The sequence below is a fragment of the Dendrobates tinctorius genome, unplaced genomic scaffold (genome assembly GCF_039654945.1).
Source record: "Dendrobates tinctorius isolate UK_male_01 unplaced genomic scaffold, ASM3965494v1 ptg000015l, whole genome shotgun sequence".
In the NCBI taxonomy this organism is placed as follows: Eukaryota; Metazoa; Chordata; class Amphibia; order Anura; family Dendrobatidae; genus Dendrobates; species Dendrobates tinctorius.
In genome coordinates, this window is record NW_027361683.1 from 34,756,634 (window position 1) to 34,769,405 (window position 12,772).

A 12,772-nucleotide genomic window follows, 5' to 3' on the forward strand; every position below is an offset into this window, starting at 1 on the left:
GATATCAGTGGGCCGCACACAATCCACAAGTGTCCACTGTCCACAAGTGTACGCAGAGATTCAAAATCTCCATTATCCTCTCGTCACTTTGGTCACAGGCAGCTGTGCCATCGAGCGTGTCACATAGCGCTCAGATATCAGTGGGCCGCACACAATCCACAAGTGTCCAGTGTCCAAAAGTGTACGCAGAGATTCAAAATCTCCATTATCCTCTCGTCACTTTGGTCACAGGCAGCTGTGCCATCGAGTGTGTCACATAGCGCTCAGATATCAGTGGGCCGCACACAATCCACAAGTGTCCAGTGTCCAAAAGTGTACGCAGAGATTCAAAATCTCCATTATCCTCTCGTCACTTTGGTCACAGGCAGCTGTGCCATCGAGCGTGTCACATAGCGCTCAGATATCAGTGGGCCGCACACAATCCACAAGTGTCCAGTGTCCAAAAGTGTACGCAGAGATTCAAAATCTACATTATCCTCTCGTCACTTTGGTCACAGGCAGCTGTGCCATCGAGCGTGTCACATAGCGCTCAGATATCAGTGGGCCGCACACAATCCACAAGTGTCCACTGTCCAAAAGTGTACGCAGAGATTCAAAATCTCCATTATCCTCTCGTCACTTTGGTCACAGGCAGCTGTGCCATTGAGCGTGTCACATAGCGCTCAGATATCAGTGGGCCGCACACAATCCACAAGTGTCCAGTGTCCAAAAGTGTACGCAGAGATTCAAAATCTCCATTATCCTCTCGTCACTTTGGTCACAGGCAGCTGTGCCATCGAGCGTGTCACATAGCGCTCAGATATCAGTGGGCCGCACACAATCCACAAGTGTCCACTGTCCACAAGTGTACGCAGAGATTCAAAATCTCCATTATCCTCTCGTCACTTTGGTCACAGGCAGCTGTGCCATCGAGCGTGTCACATAGCGCTCAGATATCAGTGGGCCGCACACAATCCACAAGTGTCCACTGTCCACAAGTGTGTGCAGAAATTCTAAAACTCCCCTGTCCTATAGACACCTTGTACCTTGTTTTACATTACTATATAGTTTGTTGGATTTTGTCTACATTTCTACCAAAAATGAGGAAGGCTGGTGGAAGAGGCCGTGGAATTGGGCGGGGGTTGGCAGCTGGTAATGATGGTGTTGGTGGTGGATCTGATGGTAGTGGCAAGAGCAAAATAGGACCGAATGCAGGAGGTGCTGACCCTGCGTCATCGTCTGGCTACATAAGGACTCGAACGCTTAGTTTTCTAGGAGTTGGCAAACCGCTTTTAAAGGCAGAGCATCAGGAAAAAGTTTTGTCTTACATTGCTGACTCAGCCTCCAGCTCTATCGCCTCCTCTTCTTCAGTTGTAAAAAGTAAAAGCACTGAGTCGTCATTGGAGGCTCATGTTCATGAACCACACCTTTCCTTGTGTCCTTCACCCCAACCAAGATTGAAGGATGACGCAGGCCATACTACTGATTACTCCATGGAGCTGTTTTCACGTACCATGCCTGGATTATCAAGTCAAATGGTGAATTACCCAGGCCAAGATGAATCTGACATGGAGTGCACTGATGCACAGCCGCTGATGGATGATTCTGCTGGCACATTCACTCAGAGCACTACATTGTCCTCGCAGTGTACAGAGCCAGATTTTGACCCTGATGAGACTCAGGTGCCCCTTCCCGCACACTATACCACCATACACGGTGACACAGAGAAAGGTGCACATGACATAGAAGAGGAGGTGATGGATGACCCAGTTGTTGACCCAGATTGGCATCCATTGGGGGAAGAGGGTGCTGCTTCCAATAGCTCAGATGAGGAGCATCCACAGCAGACATCGACATCGCAACAGCTGTTATCTGGCAGGCCCGGAGCACTCCAAAGACAGTTTCCAAACATCAAAAGAGTTGCTGGACAGCTTGTCCAGAGGGTCAAAAGATCACAGCGTGCTAGGCCGCAAAATGTCTGCCAAAGTAGGAAGAGTGCAGTGTGGCAGTTTTTGAACAAAATCCTCATGATCAGGCCAAGGTTATCTGTAAGAAGTGCGCAAAGACCTTTAGCCGAGGAAAAAATCTGAAAAATTTGAATACCAGTTGCATGCTTAGACATTTAACCAGCATGCACTTGCAAGCGTGGACACAACACCAAACCTCAAGTGCCACATGTGCAACTGATCACAACGAAGGTAGTCAGCAACGCTACATTGTTTCCCCCACTGTAAGCCCACCGGTTAGCACAGCAGCAAATGTTGAGGTGTCGTTGCAAGGCCACAGCAGTCAGGGAATCCCGCTGTTATATCAACGAAAGACTGATTCTAGGCCATCAGAAAGAACAACAACTCCATCACCATCATCAACCCTCTCTCAGTCCGCCCTGTCCACCGCTACTTCCACCATATGCAGCTCTCAAGTCCAGCTCACCCTCCCAGACACTATGAGTAGGTCAAGAAAGTACTCAGTCTCTCATCCGCGTACACTGGGTTTGAACGCCCACATTGACAAACTAATCTCGTTTGAGATGATGCCCTTTCGGTTGGTGGAAAGCACAGCTTTCCGCGAACTCATGGCCTATGCAGTACCACGCTATGACCTACCCAGTCGCCACTTCTTCTCTCGCAAAGCCATCCCAGCCCTCCACCATCATGTGAAAGACCGCATTGTCCATGCACTCAAGCAGTCAGTGAGCGGAAAGGTGCACCTCATAACTGATGCATGGTCCAGTCGGCATGAATCATAGAATCATAGAATCATAGAATCGTAGAGTTGGAAGGGACCTCCTGGGCCATCTGGTCCAACCCCCTGCTCAAAGCAGGATTCGCTAAATCATCCCAGTTAGATGTCTGTCCAGCCTCTGTTTGAAGACTTCCATTGAAGGAGAACTCACCACTTCTCGTGGCAGCCTGTTCCACTCATTGATCACTCTAACTGTCAAAAAGTTTTTTCTAATATCTAATCTGTGTCTCCTCCCATTCAGCTTCATCCCATTGCTTCTAGTCTTTCCTTGTGCAAATGAGAATAAAGTTGATCCTTCTACAATGTGACAGCCCTTTAGATATTTGTAGACAGCTATTAAGTCTCCTCTCAGTCTTCTCTTTTGCAAACTAAACATTCCCAAATCCTGCAACCTTTCCTCATAAGACAGGGTTTGCAGACCGGTCACCATTCTGGTCGCTCTTTTCTGAACTTGCTCCAGTTTGTTGATGTCTTTTTTAAAATGTGGTGCCCAAAATTGGACACAATATTCCAGATGAGGTCTGACCAAAGAGGAGTAGAGGGAAATAATTACTTCACGTGATCTAGACTGTATGCTTCTGTTAATACATCCTAGAATTGCATTTGCCTTTTTTGCTGCTGCATCACACTGTTGACTCATATTCAGTCTGTGATCTATTAGTATACCCAAGTCTTTTTCACATGTGCTGTCACTTAGCCCTATTCCTCCCATTCTATATATGCTTTTTTCATTTTTATTGCCCAGATGTAGTACTTTGCATTTCTCCCTGTTAAAAACCATTCTGTTAGTTGCTGCCCACTTCTCCAGTTTATTTAAATCTTTTTGAATCCTCTCTCTCTCTTCTCTAGTATTAGCTATCCCTCCTAGCTTTGTGTCATCAGCAAATTTAATCAGTTTACCCTCAATTCCTTCATCTAAATCGTTGATAAAGATGTTGAACAATACAGGGCCCAGGACAGAGCCCTGTGGTACCCCACTTGAGACATTCTTCCAACTGGATGTGCAGCCATTTACGACCACTCTTTGGGTCCGATCACTAAGCCAGTTATGAATCCACCTAACAGTTGCCTTGTCCATTCCATACTTAGTCATTTTTTCAATAAGGATTGTATGAGAGACTTTGTCAAATGCTTTGCTGAAGTCAAGATATACTATATCTACAGCATTTCCTTGATCCACCCAATCAGTAATACCATCATAGAAGGAAATTAAATTAGTCTGACATGACTTATTAGTTACAAACCCATGCTGACTCTGTTTAATCACTTCATTCTTATCCAGGTATTGACATACATGTTGTTTAATAATTTGTTCAAAGATCTTTCCTGGTATAGAAGTCAGACTCACCGGCCTATAGTTGCCTGGGTCCACCTTCTTCCCCTTTTTGAAGATAGGAACAACATTTGCTCTTCTCCAGTCTTCTGGCACTTCTCCTGTTCTCCAAGAATTTTCAAAGATTATGGAGAGGGGTTCAAAAATTTCTTCTGCTATCTCCTTCAGTACTCTGGGGTGTAATTCATCTGGACCTGGAGACTTGAATACATTTAGGTTAGCTAAGTGTTTCCTCACTATCTTTCTGTTTATAGATATCCTGGATTCTTCTATTCCCTTAATAGGACAGTGAATAACAGTTGATGTTACATTTCCTTTCTGAGAGAAAACAGATGCAAAATAGGAATTTAAAAGTTCAGCCTTCTCAACATCCTGTCTTACCATTTCATCATTTTCATCCTGTAAAAATCCTATAGCATCTTTGACTTTTCTTTTACTTTTGACATATCCCCAAAATCCTTTATTATTGCTTTTGACATCTCTTGCAAGCCTCAATTCATTTTCAGCTTTAGATAATCTGATTTGTGCCTTGCAGGTTCTGCAGACAGCATTATATTCTTCTTTAGATATGCCTCCTTCTTTCCATTTTATAAACATTTTTTGCTTCCTTTTTAGCATGTGCTTAAGTTCTGTGTTCATCCATCCTGGTTTCCTTAAATGCTTCCTATTCTTCCCTCTTTTCGGAATTGTTAACAACTGTGCTTTGAGAATTTCATTTTTCAAGATTTCCCATCCTTCCTGGACATTTTTGTCTTTAAGGATATCCAGCCATTGGATCCCTCCAATTCTCTTTCTGAATCCCTTAAAATCTGCCTTTCTGAAATCTAACCTTGACGTCTGAGTCTTCACAGGTCTTCCGCCTCTAGTTATCCAAAATTCTAAAATAGCATGGTCGCTACCTCCTAGGGTCCCAGCCACTTTTACCTCCTCAACCATTTCCTCCCTGTTTATAAGGATTAGATCCAAGGTAGCAGTTCCCCTTGTTTTCTACTTTACCTTTTGGAAGATAAAGTTGTCAGCAAGAGAGGATAAGAATTTCCTTGACCTGTTAGTTTTGCCTGAGAGAGATTCCCAACAAATGTCTGGATAGTTGAAATCTCCCATGACAACTATGTCATATTTTTTGGAGAACTTGGCCATTTGATGCATAAAGAGTTCATCCATATCTTCAGCTTGCACAGGCGGCCTGTAGTAAATGCCTACAATGGTGTCCTTTCCATTGTTCTGTCCTTGTATTCTTACCCAAACAGTTTCCACAGAACTCCCAGTCTCTGAAGCTTCAATCTCTGTGCAGATATACGCATTTCTAACATACAATGCGACACCCCCTCCTCGTTTATCAAGTCTGTTTCTTGCAAATAAGTTGTATCCTTCTAGTCTTGTATTCCAATCATGTGTATTGTCCCACCAAGTTTCAGTGATTACAATGACATCATATTTCTTTTCCTGTGTTAGTAGTTCCAATTCTCCTTGTTTGTTGCCCATGCTTTGTGCATTAGTATAGAAACATTTTAGTTTGTGATTGGTTTCTCTTTCTCCAATATTTTTATTAATTAGATTCTTTTGTCTTTGTTCTTCCTTTCCACTTCTAATAGCAGAGTTCTCAGTAGCATTTGTCAGGTGTATGGCTTTTTCTGGTCTTTTGCTTCCCTTCCCATGTTGTTCTAGTTTAAAGCTCTCCTTACAAGTGTAGCAAGGCGACTTCCAAATACCTGCTTTCCAGTCTTCGTAAGGTGCACCCCATCTCTAGCAAGTAGTCCATCGTATAAGTAGTTCACTCCGTGATCCAGAAATCCAAATCGTTGCTGACGGCACCATCGACGTAGCCAGTTGTTCACCTGCAGAATCTTATTCCACCTCCTTGTTCCATGGCCATCCACTGGGAGGATGGAAGAGAAGACCACCTGAGCTCCCAGTTCTTTCACTTTCTTGCCTAAGTCTTCAAAGTCTCTGCAGATGGTTTCCAGGTCGTTTCTTGCGGTGTCATTTGTCCCCACATGTAGTAGCAGGAATGGGTAGTCATCTGTAGGTCTGAAGAGTCCTGATATCCTGTCAGACACATCTTTAATTTTTGCACCTGGAAGACAGCACATTTCTCTTGAAGTTATATCCGGTCTGCAGATAGCGGCCTCTGTTCCTCTCAGCAGGGAATCCCCCATGACCACCATTCTCCGTTTCTTCTTCACAACATTTTTCTTTCTCCATCCAGGAGGACTCTGAAGGCGTACAAGGTTGCTGTTTGTTGGCAAAGTCTTATCCTGATGTATTTCTTCATCGTTTTCCTGCGTGAGAGCCTGGTACTGGTTTCTGAGCAGTATGGGTGCTGACTGCCTCCTGATCCTCCTGCTTCTCTGGGTCACATGTCTCCATTCCTCTGTTTCTTCAGGTGCACTTCGAATTTCTTCTCTTTCTGTAACATGAAGAGATAATTCTGCTCTGTCCAAGAACTCTTCACCTTCCTTAATGATCTTCAACGTAGCTAACCTCTCTTCGAGATTTTGCAACTTTTCCTCCAACAGGGTCACAAGCTTGCATTTGTGGCATGTGAAGTTTGGCTTTTCCACTGGTAAATCTGTGAACATGTAGCAAGAAATGCAGCTCACCAAATGGCTCCTGGCCTCTTCCATCTTGAGATTTCTTAAAAAGATGAAAGATGAGCCAAAATTCTCCGATTTCCTCTTTTCAGCTGCAATGGCCAAAACCCAGTGATCGTTGAGCTCGCGGAGACTCTTCACTTATCCCAGAAGGCACTGGGAATATGCAAATGATCTCCTCAAGACTCTTCCCCTGGTTTCGGCATGGCATGGCCAGGGCCAGGGCCGTTACGTGTCCATCACTGCGCACTGGGTTAATGTGGTGGATGCAGGGTCCACAGGGGACAGCGGTGGTGGGACAGTGCTGCCTAGCCCACGGTATAGGAAACAGTTGGCTGTAGGCGTTCGACCCTCCTCCTCCTCCTCCTCCTCCAGAAGCGACAGCTCGTCCACAGAGCGCAGTCGTACGAGCACTCCATCTGCAGCTGCCACTGTTGCACACGATGTGTCCCCCTATCGAGCAGCTAGTGGAAAGCGTCAGCAGGCTGTGTTGCAGATGATGTGTTTGGGCGACAGACACACCGCCGAGGTGCTGGCCGAGTACTTGAAGCGACAAACTGAGTCATGGCTGGGCAGTGTACATCTTGAGGCAGGCAAGGTAGTTAGTGATAATGGCCGTAATTTTGTGGCAGCCATAGCCCTTTCAAAACTCAGCCACATACCTTGCTTGGCTCACACCTTGAACCTGGTGGTGCAGTGCTTCCTCAAAAATTATCCGGAGTTAACAGCCCTGCTCCAGAAGGTGCGAAGACTGTGCGCGCACATCCGCCGGTCGCCTGTACACTCCGTTCGTATGCAGAAGCTGCAGCGATTGCTCCACCTTCCCAACCACCGCCTCATTATCGACATTGCAACAAGGTGGAACTCCACCCTGCACATGGTGGAGTGGCTGTGTGAGCAGAGGCAGGCCATAATGCATTTGTGGGAGGATACACGGCCAGGCACTTTGAGAGCAGACATGGAGTTGACAGGCGTGCAGTGGTCGAAGCTGAAAAACCTTTGTAAAGTCCTTCAGTGTTTTGAGGAATGCACACGGCTGGTAAGCGCAGACGACGCCATCCTAAGCATGAGCATCCCACTTATGCGTCTGCTCATGCAAACTTTGACGCACCTTAAGGAGCAGGCGTCTGCAGCCAATGTTGATGAGGAGGAAGAGGAGGAGGGAATCCTTGATAACATTCAGCCATTGTCTGCTCAGGGACCTCTCCTGGACGAGGTGGAGGAAGAAGAGGAGGAGGAGGAGGAGGATGATGGGGATGATTACTTAGGGGAGGAGGATGCATCTCGTGGGGCAAGTGAAAATGTTGGCGTGGCAAGGTCTGGTACAGGGTTTGTGCGTGACTGGAGGGATGTGGATTTGCCAGAAAGTGCTCCTCCACCCAGCACTCGCAGTGCATCATTGACACCGGGAACATTGGCCCACATGTCAGATTATGCCTTGCGGATCCTAAAAAGGGACCCCCGCATTGCCAAAATGATGAACGATGACGACTACTGGTTGGCCAGCATCCTGGATCCACGCTATAAAGGCAAATTACAAAACATCATGCCACAGGAGAACCTTGACCTAATATTGGCTAATAAACAAGCAACTCTGGTAAATCGGTTGCTTGAGGCATTCCCAGCACACAGCAGCGGTGATGGTTCTCACACGAGCCGTACGGGCCGGGGGCAGCTTGGCAGAGGTGTTCGTGGTGCACACAGCAGAAGTGGCGTTGGAGACAGGGGTTTCATGACAATGTTGTGGACTGATTTTTCAAATACCGCTCACACAACTGGTAATACTGCATCGATGGAAATTGACAGGAGACAGCAGTTGTCAACTATGGTTACAAACTACTTTTCCTCCCATATCGATGTTCTCCCACACAGGTCATTCCCCTTTGACTATTGGGCCGCTAAACTGGACACCTGGCCTGAATTGGCACAATATGCCTTACAGGAGCTCGCTTGCCCAGCTGCAAGTGTGCTATCGGAAAGAGTCTTCAGTGCAGCTGGATCAATCCTGACAGAAAAAAGGACCCGTCTGTCAACCCAAAATGTGGATGATCTAACCATCATTAAAATGAACCACGCATGGGTTTCCAAGGATTTTGTCCCACCTTCCCCTGATGTCACATAGGGTGACAGAAAAATGGCTTGCTTTGGTCCACCTCTTCCTGGTACTTCACCTATTTCGCCTTTTGCATCAGCTGAATGTCCAACATATGCCACTTTCTAAAACTCCCTAACTGTGCTGCCTCCCCCCCCATGGCCGGGGTCACCACCTACCGCAGACACCGTGCGAGTGCCGTTGCCCTGGACAGGTGGGTAGGCCGACTCTTGGGCGCGGGCACTGGCACAGGGTCCCTCATAGTGCAATCAAGTGTCTCTGACGGTGGTGGTGCACAACCGCCGTCAGACACACCGCTGTACTATGAGGGGCCCAGTGCCAGTACCGACGCCCACGAGTGGGCCCCCCTTGCTTGGCCAGGGCCCCAGCATTTGCAATCTTTACCTCTCCCTGCTCCTCCGCTGTGTAATCTGGGCCGTCAAATCCATACTGTGCCTGACACCGTCTGAGCCTGCCTCCTGAGACATATATTTTGAATGTGTACGCTATCCATACATGTTATCCAGGGATACGGTACCCTTTCTAACCTTTGTGCAATGACGTGCAATCCATACTGGGCCTAACACCGTCTGAGCCTGCCTCATGCTGTATAGACATATATTTTGAATGTGTACGCTATCCATACATGTTATCCGGGGATACGGTACCCCTTCTAACCTTTGTGCAATGACGTGCAATCCATACTGGGCCTAACACCGTCTGAGCCTGCCTCATGCTGTATAGACATATATTTTGAATGTGTACGCTATCCATACATGTTATCCGGGGATACGGTACCCCTTCTAACCTTTGTGCAATGACGTGCAATCCATACTGGGCCTAACACCGTCTGAGCCTGCCTCATGCTGTATAGACATATATTTTGAATGTGTACGCTATCCATACATGTTATCCAGGGATACGGTACCCTTTCTAACCTTTGTGCAATGATGTGCAATCCATACTGGGCCTAACACCGTCTGAGCCTGCCTCATGCTGTATAGACATATATTTTGAATGTGTACGCTATCCATACATGTTATCCGGGGATACGGTACCCCTTCTAACCTTTGTGCAATGACGTGCAATCCATACTGGGCCTAACACCGTCTGAGCCTGCCTCATGCTGTATAGACATATATTTTGAATGTGTACGCTATCCATACATGTTATCCAGGGATACGGTACCCTTTCTAACCTTTGTGCAATGACGTGCAATCCATACTGGGCCTAACACCGTCTGCGCCTGCCTCATGCTGTATAGACATATATTTTGAATGTGTACGCTATCCATACATGTTATCCGGGGATACGGTACCCCTTCTAACCTTTGTGCAATGACGTGCAATCCATACTGGGCCTAACACCGTCTGAGCCTGCCTCATGCTGTATAGACATATATTTTGAATGTGTACGCTATCCATACATGTTATCCGGGGATACGGTACCCCTTCTAACCTTTGTGCAATGACGTGCAATCCATACTGGGCCTAACACCGTCTGAGCCTGCCTCATGCTGTATAGACATATATTTTGAATGTGTACGCTATCCATACATGTTATCCAGGGATACGGTACCCTTTCTAACCTTTGTGCAATGACGTGCAATCCATACTGGGCCTAACACCGTCTGAGCCTGCCTCATGCTGTATAGACATATATTTTGAATGTGTACGCTATCCATACATGTTATCCAGGGATACGGTACCCCTTCTAACCTTTGTGCAATGACGTGCAATCCATACTGGGCCTAACACCGTCTGAGCCTGCCTCATGCTGTATAGACATATATTTTGAATGTGTACGCTATCCATACATGTTATCCGGGGATACGGTACCCCTTCTAACCTTTGTGCAATCCATACTGGGCCTAACACCGTCTGAGCCTGCCTCATGCTGTATAGACATATATTTTGAATGTGTGCGCTATCCATACATGTTATCCGGGGATACGGTACCCCTTCTAACCTTTGTGCAATGACGTGCAATCCATTCTGGGCCTAACACCGTCTGAGCCTGCCTCATGCTGTATAGACATATATTTTGAATGTGTACGCTATCCATACATGTTATCCAGGGATACGGTACCCTTTCTAACCTTTGTGCAATCACGTGCAATCCATACTGGGCCTAACACCGTCTGAGCCTGCCTCATGCTGTATAGACATATATTTTGAATGTGTACGCTATCCATACATGTTATCTGGGGATACGGTACCCCTTCTAACCTTTGTGCAATGACGTGCAATCCATACTGGGCCTAACACAGTCTGAGCCTGCCTCATGCTGTATAGACATATATTTTGAATGTGTACGCTATCCATACATGTTATCCGGGGATACGGTACCCCTTCTAACCTTTGTGCAATGACGTGCAATCCATACTGGGCCTAACACCGTCTGAGCCTGCCTCATGCTGTATAGACATATATTTTGAATGTGTACGCTATCCATACATGTTATCCGGGGATACGGTACCCCTTCTAACCTTTGTGCAATGACGTGCAATCCATACTGGGCCTAACACCGTCTGAGCCTGCCTCATGCTGTATAGACATATATTTTGAATGTGTACGCTATCCATACATGTTATCCAGGGATACGGTACCCTTTCTAACCTTTGTGCAATCACGTGCAATCCATACTGGGCCTAACACCGTCTGAGCCTGCCTCATGCTGTATAGACATATATTTTGAATGTGTACGCTATCCATACATGTTATCCGGGGATACGGTACCCCTTCTAACCTTTGTGCAATGACGTGCAATCCATACTGGGCCTAACACCGTCTGAGCCTGCCTCATGCTGTATAGACATATATTTTGAATGTGTACGCTATCCATACATGTTATCCAGGGATACGGTACCCCTTCTAACCTTTGTGCAATGACGTGCAATCCATACTGGGCCTAACACCGTCTGAGCCTGCCTCATGCTGTATAGACATATATTTTGAATGTGTACGCTATCCATACATGTTATCCGGGGATACGGTACCCCTTCTAACCTTTGTGCAATGACGTGCAATCCATACTGGGCCTAACACCGTCTGAGCCTGCCTCATGCTGTATAGACATATATTTTGAATGTGTACGCTATCCATACATGTTATCCGGGGATACGGTACCCCTTCTAACCTTTGTGCAATGACGTGCAATCCATACTGGGCCTAACACCGTCTGAGCCTGCCTCATGCTGTATAGACATATATTTTGAATGTGTACGCTATCCATACATGTTATCCGGGGATACGGTACCCCTTCTAACCTTTGTGCAATGACGTGCAATCCATACTGGGCCTAACACCGTCTGAGCCTGCCTCATGCTGTATAGACATATATTTTGAATGTGTACGCTATCCATACATGTTATCCGGGGATACGGTACCCCTTCTAACCTTTGTGCAATGACGTGCAATCCATACTGGGCCTAACACCGTCTGAGCCTGCCTCATGCTGTATAGACATATATTTTGAATGTGTACGCTATCCATACATGTTATCCAGGGATACGGTACCCTTTCTAACCTTTGTGCAATCACGTGCAATCCATACTGGGCGTGAGAACGGCTGGCGAGCTGTTAAGCAAGCTACAGCACCTGTCCAGACAAGTACAGGGATTCCCTAGCGAGGAGACTTATTTGATTGTTTTCTATGTTGGGACAGCAATTTTTGGGGAGCACTATACTCTGGAGAATGATAGATGGGGCCCACCATACACTGGAACATTCCAAAGGTGGACATCAGACACTGGAGCAGCATTTACAGGGCCCATTATACACTAGAGCATTAGAAATGGGGCCCATTATGTTTGGAGCATTATTTGGGCCCATAAGACAGTGGAGCTTCATCCATGGGGACCAACATATACTGTAGCATTATGTGGAGCTCATCATATACTGTTTCAAACATTATATGGGACCAATGATTTTGTATGGAGAAATAGATGGGCCTCGTCATGAGATGTAAAAAGTGAGGTATTTTTCATTGTACTATACCGCTATTTCTCTGCCGTATCGGAGCATGATG